Here is a 25796-nt window from a genome sequence, read left to right as displayed (position 1 = left end):
TCAATTTTCGAGGTGAAAAAATTTATTTTCTTAAGAAAGCCCTTCCTTGCTTTTGCTAGTCTGGATTTTATGTCCTACTTACTTCTGTCATCGTTAATTATTTTACTACACAAGTAACCATATTCATCTTCCTTTAATACTTCAATTCCTAATCTAATATTTACTGTATCACCTGACTACATTTCGAGTGCACTCCATTACTTTTGTTTTGAACTTATTTATTTTCATCTTGTACGCATTCCCCCAAGATTCTATCTATACCATTCAACAATTTCTCCAGACCTTCTGGAGTGTCAGATAAAATAACAAATCTCAGGGTTTTGATTTCCTCTCCTTGGATTGTGACTCCTTTTCGAAATTTCTCTTCGATTTCCATTACCGCCTGTTCTACACATATATTAAAAAGGAGGGGACTGCAGCCTTGCCTCACTCCTTTCTGGATCGCTGATTCTTTTTCAAAGCCATCGATTGTTATCACTGCAGACTGATTTGTGTACAGACTGTAGATGATTCTTCGTTCTCAGTATCTGATCCCGATCATCTTCAGAATCTCAAATAGCTTGGTCCAAACATCAATAGGCTATCGAATGCCTTTCCTCTACGCCATTTACGTGGGCTTGGCCTCCTTAATTCGGTCCTCCATTTCTATTAATTGCCTAATGATGATAATAATAAATGTAGGTATTCCAAGCATACATGTATTGATATGGGTGTATCTCACGTATTCTTGTAAACATGTGTAAGTATGTGGTTTACAGATAAACAAAGTTAATTTCGCACGTGTACATTTTCTTCAGTACACGTAAAAGCATAGAATCAAAGATGTGTTTTGGGGCTTAGAACACGGGAGGGTGAGTTACAGATTTTTGGTTATTCCCCTCTCCGTAGACTCTTACGAAATGCAGGGAGTACAGGTAATGCATTCTTTGTTTGACTACACCCACAAGGGTGTATGCTGCCCGAATGCAGGTCCGAACCTCCACAAAGGTGTGCCTGAGTCGGAGTTTAAGTACGGTAGGGTGGCCAGTTCCTTTCCGTTCCTCCATTCTCTTACCCCCCACCAACAGCGCGTGGCAACCCATCCAAATATTGACCACGCCCAATGTTGTTTAACTTAGGAGATCTCACGGGATCCGGTGTTTCAACACGGCACTCCACCCACAGGAGGGTTCCAAATCTTCGTCAAGAAGGTGCGAAATTGGAAAACGTACCCAGCACCTCTGAGTGGCACATGCCAACAGGAATGAGTACCAAACAAAATTCTGGGGATAAGATTTACACATGTTACATTTATCAAGTGAAGTATCGAGATATCATATTGAGTTTGTACGAGACAAGCCAAGTTCAGACAAGTGTAGAAATACCTTACAGCGGAACTAATTAATTGTTCCCCCATAGGAGATAAGATTGAGGGTTTAAGTCAAGGACGGGCTCGGTACAGGAATGTAAAATAAGCAAGCAACGTTCCTGACAAAGGATGAAATTACTCTTTCGCGAAGAGAGCTGTACCATCGTAATTCCATCATTATGCACACCAAAGGTTGATTTCATGCCAGGTACCACACAAAACTCGCCAGCCACGGTCTTTTATGTTACATACACACTGCCAAGATTACAAGGTTCTGCGCTAGACCCTGCAGGGCAAGAGGAGTCTGCAGTCTCCATAGAACGTGCGAGCACAGTTACGCTCATTCCTTTTAACATCTACCGCTTTGCAGCTTGGAAGTTAGGCAACATTCTTTTTTATCCGACGGATATATTGAAGTGTAAAATGGGGATAAACGTGTTTACGTACATTTGAGAGCAATAGGACCTGTTAATTACTTTGACTCTTTCTTTTGTTTCCTATTTTAGCTTCCATTACCTGTTCGAAAGTTTAATGTTTCTTCTTCCTTTTTGAGTTATGGATATTTTCTGCTATTATTTTCCGACTCGTTGGCTGAATGGTCAGCGTACTGGCCTTCGGTTCAGAGGGATCCGGGTTCGATTCCCATCCGGGTCGGGGATTTTAACCTTCATTGGTTAATTCGAATGGCCCGGGGGCTGGGTGTTTGTGCTGTCTTCATCATAATTTCATCCTCATCACAGGTCGCCTACGGGCATCAAATAAAAAGACCTGCACCTGGCGAGCTGAACCCGTCCTGGGATATCCCTGCACTAAAAGCCATACGACATTTCATTTCTGTTATTATTTACATATTGAAACAAATAAAATAAAATAAAATAAAATAAAATAAAATAAAATAAAATAAAATAAATTGTTTACGAGCGATGCGTCGTGTTTATCTTTCGTGCGTTGGGAGATAATCCACTCGTTTTTCCACTCCTTGTACACTTCATTTTCTTTTGTTCGGTAGAAGTCTGTACACGGCAATTGTATTCCTTGAAACAGGCCTTGCAATATTCCTTTCTCTGCTAACTCATCTACCATTTCATTATTTAAAATGTCAACATAACTTTTAATCCGTATTCCTCTCTGCGTAGCTTTAAACATTTAATATTTCTGTTACATACTAATTCGTACGAGCCTCCGTGGCTCAGACGGCAGCGCGTCGGCCTCTCACCGCTGGATACCGTGGTTCAAATCCCGGTCGTTCCATGTGAGATTTGTTGTGGAAAAACGGAGGCGGTATAGGTTCTTCTCCGGGTACTCCGGTTTTCCCTGTCATCTTTCATTCCAGCAACACTCTCCATTCTCATTTCATAGCATCTATCAGTCATTAATAAATCACTTTGAGAGTGGCGACCCCATCGTACTAATAGCCTATATCTGCTTCATTCATTCCATCCCCGAACCGGTCAATGACTGGAAAACAGGTTGTAGGTTTTCATTTTCGTTTTTCACTAATTCGTACGACTGTTTCGGTCGGTTTTTCTCAAGTTTCTGAAACACACATTCAGAATCGGTGAGAATCAAGGTTCTTTTGAAGTGTTACACGCTGTAACAGCTGATAGTATTGCTAGGAGTTCGGCAGTGAATATGCATACTTCATGCCGAAATGACATTTGTACCGTTTTTTGTAATGAGGGATAGACCAATGGTAGGTTTTTTTTGCTACTTGCTTTACGTCGCACCGACACAGATAAGTCTTATGGCGACGATGGGACAGGTATGGCCAAGGAATGGGAAGGAAGCGGTCGTGGCCTTAATTAAGATACAGCCCCAGCATTTGCCTGTTGTGAAAATGGGAAACCACGGAAAACCATCTTCAGGGCTTCCGACAGTGTGGTTCGAACCCACCATCTCCCGGATGCGAGCTCACAGCTTCGCGCCCCTAACCGCACGGCCAACTCGCCCGGTGATAATGGTAGACCCAAAACCGTGTAGATCCTAGTGTAATTGGGGCAGGTTGTGTTGATGAACTTGTGAACAGTTTCATTTATACTTGGAGTGCTGAAAATAAAGTATTCTGTATAGTTATGGCCGGAGAAAACACCGACAACTCATATCACTGCTGGAAAACTGGTAGGGAGGAGCCCTTGAGTGTTATGTTGTACAAATTGCATATAAAACCACTTTCACCTTATCATCTTACAAAAAGTAATTGCAGAGAGTTCTGCTTGCCATTCTTCTGAGAGAAGTGTGATCATTACTAATAAAAGAAAACATTCGCAAATTGAAGGGCAGATCAGCTCAACAATTCCCTGATGCACAGCTTTGAAAATACTTGTCGACAGCCTGCCCGCAGCGCTTATGTAACGATCTGACAGTCCCACATTATAATTACTTGACTAATTAAATTTTAATTACTTTACTTCCTTGAAATGCTCCACTCAGTTCTGTACCGTTACTCCAATGGAATCCCATGGACACTGTAATCCTCTCTTCCAGACTTATCACGTACATATTATTCCAGTGGCTAGTTCCACTTCTGTTCACTTGTGCAAAATCCCGCCTGAGGAGTTTAGCTGATTAGGCGCTCGCTTTCCACCCTCCACAATGTGGGATGGAGTCCCGACACAGTCTACCAGTATTTAAAAGTACGTACATGTGAAGGATCCGTGTCAGCAGATGTACTCGCACGATCAAGATTCATCTCCGTCATGAGCCGAACTTGGCAGGTTCGAAACTCCTGCGAACAAAATATCGGCACCTCGATGACTCCGAAAACCGTAAAAGTAGTAAATGAGACGTAAAAGTAATAACGTTATCATCATCATCATCATCATCATCATCATCATCATCATCATCATCATCATCATCATCATTATCTCCAACATATTTTAAGATTAGCAAGCTTTTCACTTTCACGTTTCACTTTCTTCAGCTTATCCTAGTTATGTCTGGGATAGCTGGAGCAACCTAGACTCATTTAGGTTTTGGCCGGTGGTTTAAGGCCGAATACCCTTCCGGACACCATGCAATTTATTTTAGATGATAATTTTAACCCAGGATCGACCGGGATTCAAACCTTCGCCTTCCGGGTGGGAAGCCAGTAGCGAAGGCACTAAGCTAATCACTCCTTCTTGTAATTTCACACCAATAATAATAATGAAATGAAATTGCGTAGACCTATGTCTTTTAGTGACGGGAGTCTCCGAGGACATGATCGGCTCGGCAGGTGCACGTCTTTTGGTTTGACGCCTGAAGGCGACCTGCGCGTCGGGGTGAGGTTGAAATGATGATGAAGACGACACATACACCCAGCCCCCTGCCATCGAAATTAACCACTGATGGTTAAAATTCCTGACTCTACCAGGAATCGAACCCGGGACCTCTCTGACCAAACGCCAGCACGCCAATCATTTAGCCATAGAGCCGGACATAATAATAATAATAACGTACCAGGAGTAGATATATTAAAAATTCCATTTTCCGAAATGCAAAATTAAGGCATTACAACATCTTAATCAAGCCTGAAGCACTATATGCATCTGAAACACTGATCATTGGAGGAAAATCATTGATTAAAAGATGTAGAGAAGCAAGAAAGAGAAATCTTAAGGATAATTTTTGGACCAGTCTGTACAGGGATAATCTGGATGATAAGGAAATTTAATGACCTGTACCAACAGTCAGAGAAAATCTCAGACACATTTAGGAAAGCACGTTTGAAATTGTACGGATATATTCTCAGAATGAGTAATCAGAGATTGACCATAAGAGTTCTGAACCTTGCCCTAACAATTAAAGTAACAAACAACTGGCTGCGCGAAGTTGGAAAACATTTTCAGGAAATAGGAATCACAGATGATATTGTGTTAGCCAGATCTAAGTTCAGAAAATTAGTCGACAATCGCCGCTTTACACACCATCCAAGCCCTACCACCAACAAAACCTGGTCAGAAGATAACAAAAAACCACAGCGAGAATCTGAAGAGATTTTGGGAGAAGGAAAAGGCAACGACATCAACTAAATAAGTTCAATCTTGCTCCTTAGTCGGGCATAACGAAGAAATAATAATGATAATAATAATAATAATAATAATAATAATAATAATAATAATAATAATAATAATAATAATAATAATAATAACTTTCTGTGGCTTAGCTTTTACAGTCAAATGTACCTCTTGTGAAGCAGGTCTTCCTCCGATACGGATGAGCGGCGTCTGCAGTGTAAGGAAACTGCATATTGTGGACGGAGATGTACGTGGTTTGGAAGTTACAGAAATGTTGGAGTAGCACAAACACCCAGTCAAAGAACTAAGTTTCTGGTAAGACCCCAACTAGAGTATGATGGGACCCTCATCAGGATTACTTGATTGGAGAACTGAAAAAAAAAATCCAAAGGAAAGCAGGACGATTTGTTCTGGGTGATTTCCGACAAAGGAGTGGTGTTACGAAAATGTTCCAAAGTTTGGGCTGAGAATAGTTGGGAGAAGAAGACAAGCTGCTCGACTAAGTGGGTATGTTCGGGGCTGTCAGTAGAGAGATGGCGTGGAATGACAATATAGACGAATAAGCATGAGTAGTGTTTCTAAAGGTAGAAAAGATCATAATTTGAAGATAAAATTGGAGTTCAAGAGGACAAATTGGGGCAAATATTAATTTATAGGAATTATTGATTGGAATAATTTATCGAGGGAAATGTTCGATAAAATTCGAAATCATTTAAGCAAATACTAGGTAAACAACTGGTAGGGAATCTGCCATCTGGGCGACAGCCCTAAATGCAGATCATTGATGACGATTGATTGAGGACATTTAACGTTTAAAATTCAACGACCCAATCAGGAATCGAACCCGGGGACCCGAGCCATTGAACCGGACATGTATGTATGTTTAGTCCTCAGCCCGAAGGCTGGTTGGATCCTCAACAGCTCCGCCATCAGCTGTCATAGATGGCCTAGGCATCACTGAAGAGGCGTACTAGGGAAATGAGGAGTGAGGTAGTTTCCCGTTGCTTTCCTCACCGAGCCAGAAGTTGCTATTACATATCAGTCTGCCAAGCCCACTGAAATGCATGTACCAGCCGACCCTATGAGCAATATTTTCACACCATTCACAGCAAGGACTGGCTGCAGAAGGAATGCCATTACGAGCATCATTCATACCTCAGTCACTTTCATTTTGTCGAAGCCAGGGATAAAGCTGAGACAAATCAATGAAAGTAACAAGATTGCTCTAGCCCGTACCAGAAGACATAGTGCACTGTAAACACTACGTCCCGCCAGCGCTAAGGCATGAACCGGACATAATAATAATAATAATAATAATAATAATAATAATAATAATAATAATAATAATAATAATAATAATAATAATAGCGCATGATCTCTGGAAAGGCCTGGTGCAGTCTTTGGGGCTGACGTCCGTGGGTGATCTGCGTGTCTGTAACTGTCCGTGGGTGACCCGCGTGTCTGTAACTATGAGCCCTACTTAGGATGAATTCTGATGCTCAAGACGACACACACTCACACACACACACACGGTCACCCGAGCGAGGGGAATTTACCAATGAAGAATACAATCCGAAACTGACAGAGGACCTCATTTGAGGAGCAGGTAGCAGAACCAATTCCAGAGCTCCACCCTGGAGCCAAACGGCAGAATAAGGATATCCTTTTTTGAAGTCAAATTTCTTTGATAACATTCACCTGGCAGTGTGTCTGTAGGTAACATATGAAATAACAAACAAGGTTCGCATTATTTTGTGCTATAATTTTTTTTAAGCAAGTGCCGGCGCGGAACGTTTCACAGTGGCGATGAGCGTGCTAATAGTAGCTGACATACTTCCACCAAACAGAGTGCAGCTCCGTCAGCCTTGACAAACTTCTCTGCGGACTACGTCAACGGAATATCGGCGGGATCCTGTTTTGTGTTTATGCAAATGCTGAACACGTCATTCACATTGGACAGCCCTCCCTTCCCCCGCAAATAAGAGCATTACGATGCGGTGGCGCTGGCAATTGAAAACAGCTGAAGTTTATTGATGGAAACAACACAAGTTGGAGGCGAGATCTCAGTACATTGGCCGCCCCCTCTTGGGGAGTGTTGTGTGTGCGGGTCGCCCGGGCAACGCGTCACGACGGTCTCGCGTCATTGGCGGGAGTCGTGCTAATGATGGACCCTTCACTCGCGCGCCGCGCCGCGGCAGCCATCAAGCCACTTTGAAATGCGGGTCAGCCTAATTTAGCAAGTGGATGACAGGTCTCTTAAAGAGAAATCCATACTGATGTACAATCCCGTGTCCGTCAACGTTCAACAACACATCATGTAGGTACTGCTCCATTCAGGAGCGGACACAGTACACGAACGAAACCGCACCTTATCGCTTTTTGAACGCAACACCCATACCTTAGTGATAATCGCTCCCAACTCTTCTATGACTTCTTTTTAAAACGTCCTTTAGAGAATATGTCAAGCAGCTTTACTATACGAGAGAGATTTGCATAGCATATGGCAGATTTTAAGAATATTATTTGCGGCCAGTATCCAGTATTCGGGAGATAGTAGGTTCGAACCCCACTGTCGGCAGCCCTGAAGATGGTTTTCCGTGGTTTCCCCATTTTCACACCAGGCAAATGCTGGGGCTGTACCTTAATTGAGGCCACGGCCGCTTCCTTCCCAGTCCTAGCCCTTTCCTGTCCCATCGTCGCCATAAGGTATATCTGTGTCGGTGCGACGTAAAGCCAATAGCAAAAAAAAAAAAAAAAAAAAAAAAAGAATGTTATTGACAGTGATAGATATTTATAATCGATACACCTACTGGATATTGATAATGGGACAGAGGCGGTAATAATAATAATAATAATAATAATAATAATAATAATAATAATAATCGGGCGAGTTGGTCGTGCGGATAGAGGCGCGCAGTTGTGGGCTTACATCCGGGAGACGGTGAGTTCTACCCCACTGTCGGTAGCCCTTGAAGATGGTTTTCCGTGGTTTCGCATTTCCACACCAGACACAATGGCCTTCTCAGTTCAAGTTGGCGGGTTCGATCGTGGATCAGACCAGCGGTATTTAAAGGTGCTCAAATACGACAGCCTCGTGTGGGTAGATATGTTGGCATTTTAAAGAACACTCGAGGGACAAAATTCTGGCACCTCGGCGTCTCTGAAAACCATAAAAGTACTCGTAATTTGTAGGACGTAAACCAATAACATTAGTATCTAGGATCCACACTGGGCTACATCATAGAGCAACTGGGTATGCTAGGGCAACAGTCAATGTAATTTTACGGTTTTAGAAGACGTCGAGGTCCCGGAATTTAGTCCTGCAGGAGTTCTTTTACGTGCCAGTAAATCTATCAACATCAGATTGACGTATTTGAGTACTTTCAAATACCACCGGACTAAGCCAGGATCGAACCTGCCAAGTTGGGGTCAGAAGGCCAGCCACTCAGCTTACGTTCTGAGAGTTGATGCAGTTGTTCCCCAGTCCGTTCCTGAAAGTTTGTGTAGGCCCACAATGTTATTACGCATTTTGATCTTACCGGATGTACTACCAAGATTTTTAGTGTAAATAAATGATCGCTTTAAGATAAAACCAAGATATTTTGGGTCAGAGTTGAACTTCACTTGATTGCGCATATTCTTGGAAATAAATTGCTTTAGCATATTTATTTACAGTACTTATTTATTTACAAACACAAGATACAGCTACAATGAGCGCATTTCACTTGTAGCCTACTGTCAACAGACTAATTAACACACGCAAACTTCCATAATAAAATATAGCAAACATAACAAATGAGTAACAAGATCAGGTACACAGCTTACTAATAATTGTCCAAATCGAAAACCATCAGAAAGTCCAAGTTCATAGCTAAGTCGTCGTGGGTCAAGATGGCGGTATAACCACTACATATCAAGTTCTCCTTAAGAGATTATTTACACTCTTCTGGAATATATTTTTACTTGATGCTGTATCAAGCTCTTATATCTTATTAATAGTGTTAAAACCGGGCGAGTTGGCCGTGCGTGTAGAGGCGCGCGGCTGTGAGCTTGCATCCGGGAGATAGTAGGTTCGAATCCCACTATCGGCAGCCCTGAAGATGGTTTTCCGTGGTTTCCCATTTTCACACCAGGCAAATGCTGGGGATGTACCTTAATTAAGGCCACGGCCGCTTCCTTCCAACTCCTAGGCCTTTCCTATCCCATCGTCGCCATAAGACCTATCTGTGTCGGTGCGACGTAAAGCCCCTAGCAAAAAAAAAAAATAGTGGTAAAGAGAGTTGGGAGGCGGATTACGAAAGATCGTTGAGCGTGAGAAATGTGGGGGTCTTTGACTCTGGTGGAACGGGAAGAAACGCGGGGAGGGAAGAGTGAGACAAGATGTTCCGAGCGGTAATGCCCATTTAAGATTCCGCGGAAGAAATGAAATATTTGTAAATATAACACCGGGTGCGGAGTAAGTAAATGTAGTCTGGAACAGGTGTGTATTCAGTGTTTCGTGGTCTCTGTCGCGGAGTGTCACTTGCTGGGTTTTCTTGACGACGTATAAGGTAATAACGACCTTATTTTCATCATTACTATTGTGCGATTACTATATAACGTCTAAGAGGAAGAATCTCTTCCATCGCACCTCATTAAGGATACTTACTGGAAGATGCTTTCCTCAGCACCTGCCTCGCAGCAGTTACAAGCACATAAATACAAGAACTCATTTTAATAATAGAAGGCGCATAATGATGAGCGCAGAGTTCAATATATAAGTTCTGGTAACATTCTCTCTGCCTACCTAGTTCCATCGTCCTAATATTCAGCTTATGGGTTATTAAAGTGCTAAAACTCTTGCGAGCTCAAGGTGAGTGACCAAAGTCATCTGAAATTGAGCCATTTGACTCAAGAGCTAAGGCCGGTATAACCAACTGCAGACGCCGTTCTCTATCTGGATGAATAATAACTGTTCTTGGTAGGGCGGCGAGGCTCGACATTTGGTGCAGTGCTGCTATCTCCGGAAGCAGGGTCAGAAGTCGAGTTTGGCATCAAGTTATAAATACTTCCCCCATATCACAGTCCGATGACAGGGAAGGCCTTTTTGGATCAACGATACACAGTGAACTAAACGCGGCAGAAATTGAACATTATTATTATTATTATTATTATTATTACAATATGCTTTGTCCGCCTCTGTGGTGTAGTGGTTAGTGTGATTAGTTGCCATCCCCTGAGGCCCGGGTTCGATTCGCGGCTCTGCCACGAAATTTGAAAAGTTATACGAGGACTGGAACGATGTCCACTCAGCCTCGGGAGGACAGCTGAGTAGAAGTGAGTTCGATTCCCACCTCAGCCATCCTGGAAGTGATTTTCCGTGGTTTCCCACTTCTCCAGGCAAATGCCGGGATGATACCTAAGTTCAGGCCACGGTCGCTTCCTTGCTTTTTTCTTGTCTCTCCCTTCCCAATCTTCCCATCCCCCCCTACAAGGCCCCTGTTCTGCATAGCATGTGAGTACACCTGGGCGAAGTACTGGTCCTGATCCCCAGTTGTATCCCCGACCCGATATCTGACGCTCCAGGACACTGAGGTGGTAGGGGGTGGGATTCCTCGCTGAGTCCGAGGGAAAAACCAACCCTGGAGGGTAAACAGATCAAGAATAAGAAGAAGAAGATACACGGTGAATTAAACGCGGCAGAAAAGGAAAGTTGTTATTATTATTATTATTACTATTTGCTTTACGTCGCATCGACACAGGTCTTATGGCGGAGATGGGATAGGAAAGGCCAAGGAGTGGGAAGTAAGCGGCCGTGGCCTTAATTAAGGTACAGCCCCAGAATTTGCCTGGTGTGAAAGTAGGAAACCGCGGAAACCATCTTCAGGGCTGCCGACAATGGTGTTCGAACCCACTACCTCCCGAATTCAAGCTCACAGCTGCACGCTCCTAACCCCACACCAACTCGCCCAGTCAGATATAAGGCCACTTTTATTGAGAAATGAACAAGTCATTGAATGTGTTCCTCAAGCTGAGAAATAGCGAACATAACCGCTGCTCGTGAAACAGTATATTACAGCATGTTATAATATTCATTGGAGATCGTCACTGGTTTCACATTTCAAATCCCTCTTGAAACGCACACATCAATCTCATTCAGCTCTAACTATCCAATTATGTATATTGATGACTGTGATTCACGTGACCGCACAATTATACTAATCAATAGTCTATTACAATAATTTAAATTTTAAATTTTACAAAGGGACAGAACGCAAAATACGTCAGTGCTGAAGTAGTAGGCTATTCACAATCTAACAGCGCCGTGAACACAGAAAAATGTCATCAAAAAGGTCCATTAGGAGGCGGACACAACGCAGATCAAGAGCCGCTGTTGTGCGGGAACCGGTACTAGAGTCGGTTCAGGCATTTCCAATATAGCAGGCTGTGACTTTCGGCTGACATCTTCCACTCTCACTCCAAAAGAATACTGTCAATAAGCCGTATTTAAAGGCTCACACTATATATTAAAATTAATAACAACACATTTTCATTATTATGCTTTTCAGTGTTCAGTCTGCAAACCTCAGTGAATTATCTACGAACTTCTATTTTGCAGCTAGCTCCGTGAATTCGTTTAGTTCCATACCTCTTGTATTTAAATCATTAAAAATATGGCATTGGTCACCCTCTGCTTGTCTTACCCTTCACGGCTCAGTTCGTTACTTTCCCAAGTAACCCATTCGCCTCACATGATCCTACCACCTACACACAGTTCATCCATCGAGTTAATTTTCTGACTTAGCATTCATCCCCTCCTTCCGAATACCATCCTCGCAATGTTACACCAACAATCACTCTCGCTATTTTCATGTCTGTTACTACCAACTTATAAATTAGACGTCTGAAGACACCCAGATTTCACTCGCGTGCAGCAAATTCGGACTAAAATTGACCGAGTAAAGAAAATTTCATTCGCGAAATCACTTCCTCCTTACACATCCCAAGTAACTTACATGAAATGATCCATCTGCAGTCCACCAGTTTTGCATTTTCTACCTGAGATTCAATCCTCCAAATGAACAATACAGAAATAATAATAATAATAATAATGATGATAATAATAATAATATGTTTACGACCCACCAACTAGTTTAAAACGATTTTCGGAGACACCAATGTGTTGGAATTTTGTCTCGCAAGAGTTCTTTCAAGTTACTCGGTAAATCTACGATGCGAGGATGGCGTATTTTCACTCTTTGTCTCGCAAGAGTTCTTTCAAGTTACTCGGTAAATCTACGATGCGAGAATGGCGTATTTTCACTCTGGTGATGGTGTTGGTGTTATTCGTTTTAAAGGAAAAATCAAGGAAACTACGAAAACCTTAATGCTAATTTTAGAAGAAATAAGAGTTTCAAAACATCAGCTGAAGTAAAGGATTAGCCACGAAAAATTAGCTTCCATGGTCTCGCAAACCTAATACAAGCTCGACTACCTTAATTCGAAAGATACCGAGACAAACCATCAGAGACGCAGAATAGCAACACATTTTCTGTGACGGCAGGTCTTCTCGCGATCAGAATGTCCGCCAAGGGTGGCGAAGCTCCCCCTACTGGGCCAGATGCGCGCTCCACTCAGCCGTCACTCATACTCTCGCCCCACAAACATTAAACAACCATGCGAAAACCTTTCAAGGATTGGAGTGCTCGCGCCCAGCTATTGTTCACTGACTTCCAACTTCATAACAAGATTTTGAGACCGTTACGTTACCGATTCTTTGTCAATTTTTCCTATTCATGTCTTCTCATGAATATATAAGATATTTCGGAAAAATACAGCAATGTAAGCCATAACATCTTAAGAAGCTCTGCATTACCCCTCAGTCTCCATTGTTCCCCAAAGACCCCCTAGATCGTCTGAGTTCAGCTTGACTGAATTTCACAAGAACACTGGTTCGTACTCTGATTTGGTTAACTGACGACTGCTGCCCTGAAAATAATCTTTTGCACATTCCAAGGTTAGGCTACTTTCTCATATCTAGTCACATCCATGCCCATACACATTTAACGCACAGGCAATAATAATAATAATAATAATAATAATAATAATAATAATAATAATAATAATAATAATAATAATAATAATACAAGCAAGTGACTGCGCGGATTGGGACACGTAGTTAACACCTTGCATTCGGGGGATACTGGGTTCGAACTCCACTGTCGGCAGACCTGAAGATGGTTTTCTGGGGCTTCTGGGGATGTATCTTAATTAAGACAACGGTCGCTTCCTTACCATTCCTAGCCCTTTCCTATTCCATGGTCGGCATATGACCTATCTGTGTCGGTGCGACTTAAAAAAAGTTTTTCTACCGGTTAGTTCCGTTTTCTTGATTCAGGATCGGGGATGAAGTGAGATGAATATATTTTCGCACGTTTTATGGCCGGATTCCCTTCCTGACGCCAACCTCAGTTGAGGAGCCAATGAGGTTGAAATGAATGATGCTGAAAGAAAACGAAACTGGGTGAAGAGGCGAAATGAATCGGCGTGGCCTATGATTAGGAACTGCCGCGACATTTGCCTAGAAGTGAAAATGGGAAACCACAAAAAACATTCTCAGAATAACCGACAATGGGGTTCGAACCCACTGACGACCTTGGCGAGATGCCAGGGACGATATAACTCGGCAAACATTTGAGAGCCCGTGAAGGTTCGTCTCTTACGACAGCCAAAGTATACCGTGGATGAATTCTATGGCCTCGTCCATAGGGAAAAATATCCACCGACCTCAGATGAGATCGAACCCGCTATCTTGCTGTCTGTGCCACTGAAGAAACGTTCATCGGCTCAAGCACACAAGTTACCTCCCACGATCACCACAGTCTGTTGTGTCGCTACTCTCACATGCAGATAAGGTTGAACGAGTCTTGTTGTACACGTACCCTGAGGTCAACGTAATGTCACAGGCTAATGACAATCACAAGGTTATCAATCACATTTTTAACGTTACATAGTTAGGTGAAAGCATTTTACTCCAGTGTAACACCACGACACAATCGATCGCCAGCTCGGTAATGGGCAGTCCGAGTCAAACGTTCAGTGATCAATCTCCATGTTTTCTTTATTATGGTGACACGCCACCGAGGAAGACATCGCGTTAGCAATGCGTGTTCACATGAATATTCCTCAGGCACGAGATTCGCATCGATCACCCCCTCATACGTGAGCATTACTCGCCGCAACGAGCAGCACCTACTGAATTCCCAAGAATTCCTTGTTACCACTTTTCCTTATATGCTCGCGTGATCATGCGGTTGTTAACCAAAAATCTAAATAAACAGACTACAAGCAGCAGTTGTTGCAGGAGATGGTAAGTTACACTGGAGGTCTATAATCTACAGTGTGAATTGCACTGCATCATTTATACAATACGATGTCAATTGCAGCTCGAAGACATTACCAAACAATTACAAATGATCGAGAGAGAATATGAGGTGCAAGTACCTTAAGCTGTCCGTCTCCTAGCGTAATGGTTAGCACCATTAGCCGTCATCCTCGGAGACCCGGGTTCGATTCTCGGTACTGCCAGAAATTTAAGAATGGCAGAAGGGCTGGTATATGGTTAAAATGGTACATGCAGCGCACCAGCATTGGGGGTGTGCGTGAAGAGAGCTGCTCCACCTCAGGACGAGGCAGACTACTGTTACCGAGCAAGTTGGCGGCGCGGGTTAGGGTCGCGCAGCTATGAACTTGCTTTCGGGAGGAAGGGGATTCGAACCCCACTGTCAGCAGCCACAGCCGCTTCCTTCCTACTTCCAACCCTTTCCTAGCACATTGTCGCTTCAAGAGCTGTGTCGGTGCGACGTAAAACGAATAGTGAAAAAACCTTACGGTAATTTATGTCTTAATGTACTTTGATGTTGATGTTTAATAAAACACGTATTACTAATTTATAGTTTAAATTAATGACATAAACTTATGTTTCGTACGCCTAATGAAGCTATACAAATCGTAGTTACCAATATATTCTGGTTCATTGTGGTTAATTACATCAAAACCGCAAAATCGTGAAATTAATGAAGTCCCTCCTAAACCTAGCACATGCGGCAGATTTTAACCACGCGCTCTGAGATCTTCGGCTAATTTCGGGGCTGTTCGATGAAGCTCGTGTCTGTCACTGGTTCAAGTCGCCAGCGATGCCTGAGCTATATTCTCTTTGCTTTTCATAGCCCAGCGCCCTGCTCACCCCCTTACGACCCACAGCCACGCGCCCACAGTCCTGAAAGTGAACCTCTTCGCTGGTTCTGGAGAGCAACCGGGTGTTGATGTCAAAATTATCGCTACGTGCGCGAATATACATTAAAGAAACAGGCTCTTGATAAACAAATTTACTAAGACTTATCTATTTCTAGGGAGGTTCAGTGAACCACTCAACGTGTAGAATCTGCATTCTAAAAGCAGGTAAACCAGGAACTTACAGATCAATAATGCTTTGTAGTTGCTGTTATGAGTAGAGATGGCAATTATAGGCACGAATAGGTTAGAATTCTAAAGTATTTGAACGAGGCGGAAGTGTATTCTACCCGCTCCACAATTATACCGGTGAGTTGCATAAATTTTAGGGGTTCAGATAGTTCAGATCGCTAATATTTATGCGAATCTCACTGCTTGTATATGACACTTTATTTTCTATTGGCTTTACGTCGCACCGACACAGATACGTCTTATGGCGACGATGGGACAGGAAATAGCCAGGACTGGCAAGGAAGCGGCCGTGGCCTTAGTTAAGGTACAGCATCAGCATTTGCCTGGTGTGAAAATGGGAAACCACGGAAAACCATCTTCAGGGCTGCCGACAGTGGGGTTCGAACCCACTATCTCCCGAATATTGGACACTGGCCGCACCTAAGCGACTGTAGCTATCGAGCTCGGTAATTTGTAATCGTAATTGGGTAAATATTTCACAGTCGAGCCAATTACGTTTTCCTTGTACTCTAATGATATAGAATTATTTCCGCTCATATAGGCCTAAGGGTATCGTATTTATAATAGTGCAAGTTTGAAGGTCAATCACTGTTCTTAATTTCTATTACTAACGCTGATATTTCACTATAAAATGCACTTGAAAATACACGCGTATGTTCATATAAAACAATCTGTGATACCAAGTTCCGATTTTTCGCGGTTAAAAGGCAACATCCCCGATCTCCACATTTCCAAAGCCGTTCTACGATCAGTAGTGAATGAATGAACATCCACAGCCTGTTTCCAGTCATTCGACCGGGTCAGGAATGGAATGAATGAAGCCCCCATCTAGCGGCAAGGATAGGGGCAGTGATAAATGACTGACAGATGATATGAAATGTTAATGGAGAGTGTTTCTGGAATGAAGGATGACAGGGAAATCCGGAGTACCCTGTGAAAAACCTGCCCCGCCTTCCTTTTGTCCAGCACAAATATCGCATTCTGTAACCGGGATTTGAACCACGGAGTACAGCGGTGAGAGGCCGGTGCGCTGCCCCCTGAAGTCACGGATGTATGATCAGTAGTATTACGAAGAATTTGAATTTGATATTTAGTGATGAACACCTCACGTGTATAGACCGAGCTCTCGTGTACTGGAATGATCAGCCATGAGTACAACATTACTCCCTCCCCCAAACCTAGCAAGCAGTAAATTGCGAGCGCCTATCAACAGTATCTGGCCGGCTGGACACGGGGACAGCACAGCAATTATTTATGGGCTAGCACCCTGCTACACCGGGCTTTATCACCAAGAAGTGTACAAAACGCTTCAAGATTCTTCTCAAATAGTTTTTCAAGTGAACAAACAAGCTCGCTAGTGTTAGGTCTGAAGAGGCGGTCACAGCATCCGCCTACTATTAATGACAAAGGGACCTTCTATCGACAATAGGCACAGGGCGGCTCACAAGTTTTGTATAGAGATTCTGGTATCCGATAAGGGGCCAGTCTAGAATGTGCTTACGATATTCTGGCGAGAGAAGAAAACACTTGTATATAATGAGGGGCTCTAGGTATTGTAGGGAACATTTTTCATATGTTACATTAAAGGAAAATTGAAATTAATCTCCGCAGCTTGTTCATTTTTCACTTCTTTTTAATTCATTGTCGAGACGCTATTTTTTTTTGCTCTACGTCGCACCGACAAAGATAGGTCTTATGGCGACGATGGGATAAGAAAGGCTTAGGAATGGGAAGGAAACGGCTGTGTCCTTAATTAAGGTACAGCCCCAGCATTTGCCGGGTGTGGAAATGGGAAACCACGGAAAACCACCTTCCGGGCTGCCGACAGTGGGGTTCGAACCCACTATCTCCCGGATGCAAGCTCACAGCTGCACGCCCCTAACCGCACGACCAACTCGCCCGGTAGACGCTATTTTAGCAGAATTTCAAGACAAAAAAAGGTATAAGACTTCAGTAAAACGTGCGACGCGATGTTGCCTAGCAACCGTGCAGGCTGTGATATGAAGTATTGATGGATGGCCATTACACACTAATTCATGGCCTGTGCAGCTCTCAAGGTACTGTTGCTAGCTAACGACGCGTTACACATTTTGTTACAGACACGATTTCGTTACACAATTTTTCGGATGACTCTCAACTCTAAGACAAATTTATCTAAAAAATGAAGATAAAAACAAACAAAGCCAGCTTCATACAGGCCACGAAGGCTTGGAGTAGTCGAAGGTATGGGCTTCCACTATCCGTAACTTCGTCATATAGTGGGATAGTGCATCGGACGACGGCGTATGCGACTGAGTACAGCTGTGGTTTCTTCGACAGCCCGACAGCTTTCTGAACAATGGGATTGGCCGTCTCATCAACCAGTAAGACAAATGTCTTAAGGGGAGACGTGCACGACAATTCATTGATTTTCCAAACTCTATAACTTTGACTTAGAATCATGGAACTTCGCACACTGATTTAAAATACATTGTTCTTAGCAATAAACATTAATCAGTTAACTGTGATAAAATGTTTTTGATAAAAGGATTTTTCCAAATTTGAATTTTGGATTGGCAACAGCGAGGTCCTGCACCTTGTAATTTTTGTAGTGATTTTTAAGAACATGTTTTAATGCCTGCAGGCGTTTTTAATCTCATAGGCCTACGTATTTCGATTTTTAAAAGTAAATTAACTTTTCAATTTCAAAACTTCACAGAACATATATATTGAAGTCCATAAAATGACATATTTTGTAATTTTGTCATGGAGAAAGGAATTCTAGAAAATGACTATTGAATTTCACAACACGAAACCTCTCAAAACAAAACAAACCTCCCGCGGTGATTGTCATGCTTTACCACCCGGAAATGACGCTTCATAGTCTTCTTAAATACTTCTACCTGTGATACCGTCAAATGGCTGACAAAACAGACGTAAAGAGTTCGGCGAAGATGAAATAAAGCAATGCACGAAAAAAGGGGGCGTGTACCTGACGCGCATGTGTTAGGAATTTAGAGCACTTACGTACTGAATTCAACTAAATCCTTCTGGGACTCGATTCCCTTTCATAATAAGCTTGCAATTTCAGCACAAAAAAAAATCATAGTTCTGAAGGATTTAGCGCACGTGTCCCCTTCTGGTGATTAGCTACTTTTGAGGTAGGAAATGTTTTACTATACTTTTTGACAGGTGATCCGTTTTCATAAACGATTTAATATGCCAGAACACCAAAATCAGATACTACTGCACGGTCATACAACCCGAGGTCTTACATGCAGATAAAAGCCTCGTATTGAATAAGAAATGTCAGGTAGAGAATTTGGAAATCGAAGAAGGAATGATCTTGAGGAAAATCCTTGGTCCTCTCAAAGAAAATGGAGGATTCAGGAGAAGACGTAAACACGAACTATATACTGTACACGTTCGTGGAAAAGATCACCGATGCCATTCGGAAAAAAGGAGGATTTTTTCAAGGTCACCTGACCCTCATTTGCACAGGGAGATTAATTAACCGGATCTTCACCTGTATTATAGATAAGATAATTAAGGAAGCCTGGTACACTGAGGTAGAGAGGAACCTGAAAGAAATGAGAATCACATAAGAATATATTCAGAAACGAAACGCACTTTACTGAGCGATTAGTCGTGTGGTTTTCCGTGGTTTCCCATTTTCACCTCAGACTGTACCTTAATTACAGCCACGGCTACTTTCTTCTCACTCCTAGCCCTTTCTTGCCCCATCGCCACCATAAGGCCTATCTGTGTTGGTGCAACGTAAAGCCAATTATTGGAAAAAGAAAAAAATACGAAACGCACTTAAGGAGAAACTGCAATTCGCATAGGGGTTTCCAATAAAAACTGAAATTAAAGACAGAAAAGACGTGAATTGAGGATTAAAAAGAACAGTGAGAACGTATGCGTTAGTAGTGCTGTGTAAGATAGTAACAGTTAAAATGACGTAGTCATTAGTTGAAAAAAAGAGAATAATAATATTAATAATAATAATAATAATAATAATAATAATATTAATTAATTAACGAATAAAGCTAACACTTCTTTGAAGCTGAAGCTGACTGGCTGCGCTCAAACAGAGAACAATTTTAAAACATCCAACAGGTAACGGAAGAATCACAACGGAAGTGGATTAATTGTCCAAGCGTTTTCAAGAAAGAAAAAAAACCCACAATCTGTTAGAAAAGTAAATCCAGGAATTTCCAACATTGCTTCGTAGCGAAGTATTATCTTCGAGCTGAAAGCGAAACACACGGCTTGATTTAGATGTAGAATGCGGTATTCTGAGGACTAACAAGGTAACATTAGCCTAATGACTAAGCCGTTCTGCCTGCTATGATATGCTCCACAAACATTCCAATTCCATATGAGTGCGATTCTAATGTATATAATTTATGTAATTTATTCAACTTTAATTTAATTCAGAAATAGATTGATTAACCCAATTAGTGTAACAGCATCGGCTGCGCCGTTTGGTGTACAAATCGTAAAAATGATAATGCAGGCAGCGTTTGATTTCCGTTTCCCAGTAAACCACTCAGATTTGCCCGTAATCCCGCACTAATACTAGACATAGCATGATTAATAGTCGGGATTACCTTACATCCCTCAAGGATTAGTGAAAAAGGGACGAGGGGGGGAAGGGACATGCATGAAACTCCAGCTGAAGCGCAGGCGTCAACTCTCCTCCACGAGGACCGAGATGTTCAGGTGGGCAATTCAAATGTAATCCACATCTTCTGAAGTCACACCGAGCAGCAGCAGTAGCCTATGAGTAGGGAAGTACAAGATCAGTCGTAAAGAAATTATCCGCCCTCACGATGATTTAAAAATACAGTACATATTCACTTTTTACTGTTTTGCCTTTCAGCGTCCAGTCTGCAAGCCTCTGTGAATGTACTACGTGAAAGTCACACCCAGTGTACTAAAATATTTACTGAAGAAGGAAAAAATCCCAAATTGTACTCTTGAAATCCCATCTTAAAACTGAAGCACACCTTCTTGTTTACAATAATGGTAAAAAATAATCTTCAGTCCATTATGATATAATTTTTACCTTTAATGATTTCACTTATAGCTTTCTCAGCTTTCTCACGTCTGACCAGTAAGGATGTCCAAAAGTGGTTTATTTTACGTGGTCCTAAGATGGCCAACATTGGCATATTATTATTATTATTATTATTATTATTATTATTATTATTATTATTATTATTATTTCGTGTGGCTATTTCTAGCCGAGTGCAGCCCTTGTAAGGCAGACCCTCCGATGAGGGTGGGCGGCATCTGCCATGTGTGAGTAACTGCGTGTTATTGTGGTGGAGGATTGTGTTATGTGTGGTGTGTGAGTTGCAGCGATGTTGGGGCTAGCATAAATACCCAGCTCCCGAGCCACTGGAGTTAACCAGTGAAGGTTAAAATCCCCAACCCAGCCGGGAATCGAGCCCGGGACCCTCTGAACCGAAGGCCAGTACCCTGACCATTCAGCCAACAAGTCGGAAATAATAATAATAATAATAATAATAATAATAATAATAATAATAATAATAATAATAATAATAATAATAATAATAATAATAATAATTACACACTTCTTCTTTTATGACCAATCCGGAAATTGGTTGGCAGCCGTTCACCACTTTTCAAGCTTTTCCGCCTTTCATTTAATTCCATCGTAACTCTTACATCCCACATCTTTCGTAACTTGTTCCATCCGGCGCGGTTGTTGTCTTACCTCTAGGTCTTTTGTCTTCACATATCCCCTTCCTTCATCAAACAGGATCAAATAGCATGCTGGGTTTAAATAGACACTCTGATGAAATTTCCTTCCACCCTTACTCCTCTTTTAAGGATATTTTTGAAATCATTATTATAGTAGCAATCTTACTATTGACGAGTTTTGTTAGAACCATACGTACTAGGAGACCAAGGCAAACTTACCCCTTGATTACAGCCGTGTACATTCAACCAGTATTATATTTTCTCTACGCCTACACCTTCTTACGATTAATCCCTAATAAGCTACGAGGTGTAGTCACTCTAGTTATATCAATTTTCATTTTATTAACTCTCCCATTCGCAGCAACAATAAGTTCCGAAGGATTATCTATTCTGTTAAGCAAATGCTCTTTTGCTGTATAGTATCCATTGTTGTACTTCTAACATGAACTGATGCCGAACCCATACAACCTTCATGTCTCATTGAATGTCCAGTAAGTTCATTCTCCTGTTTACAATAAATTTCGACAGGCTTCCCTTCTAACCAATTATTCTAAAACTTCTTCACTGGCAATCGTATAGATCCGTTTAATTTTCAACATGTTTTAGTATCATAATGCCTCAAATTAATTCAGTTTCCTCTCTTCTTAAGTCCCAAAGTCCATGTTTCACCGTCATACGCATGCTTTTAGAAACTTTTTCCTAATTTCAAGACTGTTATTCGGAGGTTTTCTCTTCTTTCAGCTGAAGACACTTTTTGCTTTGGCAAATCAGCTAATTTCTGCTTTACTCTGTCCTTCTCTAGTTATCTTACGTCCTAGATAATTAAATGAGTCTACTTGTTCACGCAGTTCATTGTCAGCATTAATTCACATTTTAGATGCCCTTCTCTCCCGCTCTTTCTTTTAGAAGTTACTGTTTTTCATATTATTTTCCATTTTAGTTAGCATGGCCCCAAGATCTTCTTTGCTCTTTAGCTAGGTTATACTACATGGATAAAAAAGGAGAAAGTAATGTCCATGTCCCTTCTGTGCGAGTGTGCCGAGTGCTATTCATCGCAATGTTTTGTTCTCGGATCTGACCAGCTTTCAGGTCGGTTGCATTCGTCCTGTAAACAAGGAACGCCCAGTTTTGACTTTCTTCTATGTTGGGTCAGAGGAGCCTAAAAGCGCTTTAGTCGTCAGTTCCCCCACTGCGTGTATTCTTAATCGTCAATCCAGTGGAAGTCGAATTCTGGTTCCATGAGGTCGCCTTGTGACAAAGCCCGGCCGCCTGTGACTAGGGGGAGGGGTGGGGGTGGGGCGTTATGAGTTATGGCCATCTCCCTCGTCTGCTGCACCCTGCTCTCCGCGCCCGTCAACTGGACCATCCTCGTGCGTGCTTTGTGCACACTCGTCTTACCAGCACACGAGGTAAAAATATCATCTTTTCTGTGCGTGCACATGTGCCCTGCGAAAAAGTACTTGACAGATTTTCCGAAACATTACGACTCGTTGTAGTTTGTGAAAAACTAGCTCTCAGTTTTATGTCACAAAAACTACTTTTTAACAGGATTTTGGAGATACCGAGGTGTCTGAATTTCTTTTACTTGCTGGTAATTATACCTACACTGGGACAGAAAAATGACTTTGAAGATTGTATTATTATTATTATTATTATTATTATTATTATTATTATTATTATTATTATTATTATTTTATTCGTCAGCTTAGCTGATGTGTTGGCCTTCTTCTCTTCCCAAATCTCTTCATCCTCTCGCTGAGCTTCTTCCGTCGTTCTTCTCTCCAAGTTATAGTGGTTCCGGTGTTGGATTTGTCTTCAAACTGGTGATTGTTGATTTGGGTTCTGAATTTACATCTGTCCTGTACAATATCTTCCGAGATGTTGATTTCCTGGAGGTCTGTTTCAATATCAATAGTTTTAGATGAAAGGGCCAGGTTGAGAATTCTTTTAGTTAGTCTTTTAGTTTGCATTCTGATAATGTGACCATAAAATGGCAATCGTCCTTTCCGAAAAGTGTGAGATTTTTTTCTTTTCAGAATGGCAATATATTTCCTGGGATGATCTTTTCCTCCATATTCCATCTATACAAACTGGGCCAAACAATTTTCTTAAAATTTTCCTTTCCTGTTTTTCTATGCCTTTGGTTAAAGGCACGCTACCAATGATTAAGGTTTCTGAAGCATATAACGCTTCAGGTCTGATTACTGTATTATAGTGTCTAAGTTTTGCTTCCCGAGATATTGATTTTTTATTGTACCTGTTCCAAGTGATCCTGTAAGCTTTGTGTAATTTGGAAATTCTTTCTTTATTAGCTTGGCGGTTTAAACCAGAGGGCTGAATAATTTCTTCCAATTATTTGAATTGGTTCACCTGAAAGATTTTGCCGAATCATAGGTTGTCCATCTAAGTATCCTGAAACTCCTTCCATGCATTGAGTTTTCTCGTAGGAGGTTTGAAGTCCCATCTTGATGGTAATTTCATGTAATTTTTCAATGGAATTACTTATTATTATTATTATTATTATTATTATTATTATTATTATTATTATTATTATTATTATTGCTATTTCCTTTAAGTCGCACCGCCACAGATAGGTCTTATGACGACGATGGGATAGGAAAGGCCTAGGAGTAGGAAGTAAGGTACAGCCCCAGCATTTGCCTGGTGTGAAAATGGGAAACCACGGAAAACCATCTTCAGTGCTGCTGAGAGTGGGGTTCGAACCCACTATCTCCCGGGTGCAAACTGACAGCTGCGCGACCCTAACCACACGGCCAACTCACCCGGTATTATTATTATTATTATTATTATTATTATTATTATTATTATTATTATTATTATTATTATTATTATTATTATTAGAAACGTTACGGTCATCTATGGATCACGTTTACACAATCTACCCGATCTTCTCCCTCTCAAACTCATTCCCTTTTCTTAGTACTTCTTCCATATGCTCTTAAGTCTTTGACTTCTCCTTTGTTGCTCTCCAACCGAGATGTTGTCCGACTCGTTGACTGAATGGTCAGCGTACTGGCCTTCGGTTTAGAGGGTCCCGGGTTCGATTCCCGGCCGGGTCGGGGATTTTAACCTTCATTGGTTGATTCCAATGGCCCGGAGGCTGGGTGTTTGTGCTGTCCCCAACATCCCTGCAACTCACACACCACACATAACACTCTCCTCCACCACAATAACACACAGTTACCTACACATGGCAGATACCTCCCACTCTCATCGGAGGGTCTTCCTTACAAGGGCTGAACTCGGCTAGAAATAGCCACACGAAATTATTATCATACCGAGATGTTGTGTGACTTGACGAGTTTCTCCAGTGCACCCCTCACTCTCGCAATTTTCTTAATAAAAGTTGTTCTTTCCTGTATATTTCCCTCCTGGATAACCACTTGTCCAAGTCCTTGTGAACCCTCTAAAGCCATAGAGGCTGTGCCTATTAATTTTATTGTACACTAAGTGTGCCCGTCTCTTTGGATTCATCCTCATAGTCTTTTCCTTGTAGAAGTTGCTATCTTCTCAACTTTCTCATACAGTTCTAGATTCGGTCTCAATTGGAACACGGGTTGTCAATCTAGTGGCTTTTTTGGACCTAAGATTTTCCTATTGAATCTCCTTTCCCTTATTTCAGTGACTAGGTCCGTTACTCTCGTCATGGCCTCCATCACATATAAATTAGCCTACACACTGTCCTCTGTCCAACGTACAATAATGTTTTAATTTTGCTTGGATGGATATAGACTTGAATGTATAAGTTCTATGACACAGTCTGAAAGCCATTTCCATCTTTCCCACCCTTCTATTTATAGCTTCTTTCTCATTTCCATTCAAGATGAATTTCTTTTTATTAAATAATTTGGCTAATTATAGGCCGCATAGAAATTAAGACTATTTTTATTTTATTCTCAGAAATTCTTCATTTATGTCGGCTGATCCCTTGTCTCTGTTCCTTTGATAACACTCTTGGAGGTTCACGTCGAATTTGCAAAAGCGAAAAATCGGCAGAAGTGATCTGTCGCCAGAAGGCTACCCTGTTCTTTATTATGTCATCTGTGATCTTCAGTCTTTGTAGATCCCATCATACATCTTTCAGCCAACCGGTGGTGTGTTTTCATTTGGAGATATAATAAAAAATCTTCTTAGTTAGCCTGTCGTTAACTCTGTGAAGGTGACCATAAAATTGTAGTCTTCGTCTTTTAACTGTGTCTGAAATTTTCTCTGTTGCAGTAGAGGTCTTCATTTTTGCTTTTCATCCAAATATCGTT

At 41.7% G+C, this 25796-nt stretch overlaps 1 protein-coding gene across 2 annotated transcripts in view; it reads right to left on the bottom strand.

Annotated features, from left to right (window-relative positions):
- svp (COUP transcription factor 2) overlaps window positions 1–25796 on the bottom strand; it is a 603142-nt gene that overhangs the window by 193206 nt on the left and 384140 nt on the right. The window lies entirely within an intron of this gene.

Source organism: Anabrus simplex, chromosome 1 (genome assembly GCF_040414725.1).
Source record: "Anabrus simplex isolate iqAnaSimp1 chromosome 1, ASM4041472v1, whole genome shotgun sequence".
NCBI lineage: Eukaryota > Metazoa > Arthropoda > Insecta > Orthoptera > Tettigoniidae > Anabrus > Anabrus simplex.
This window is presented reverse-complemented; position numbering and strand designations above follow the sequence as displayed.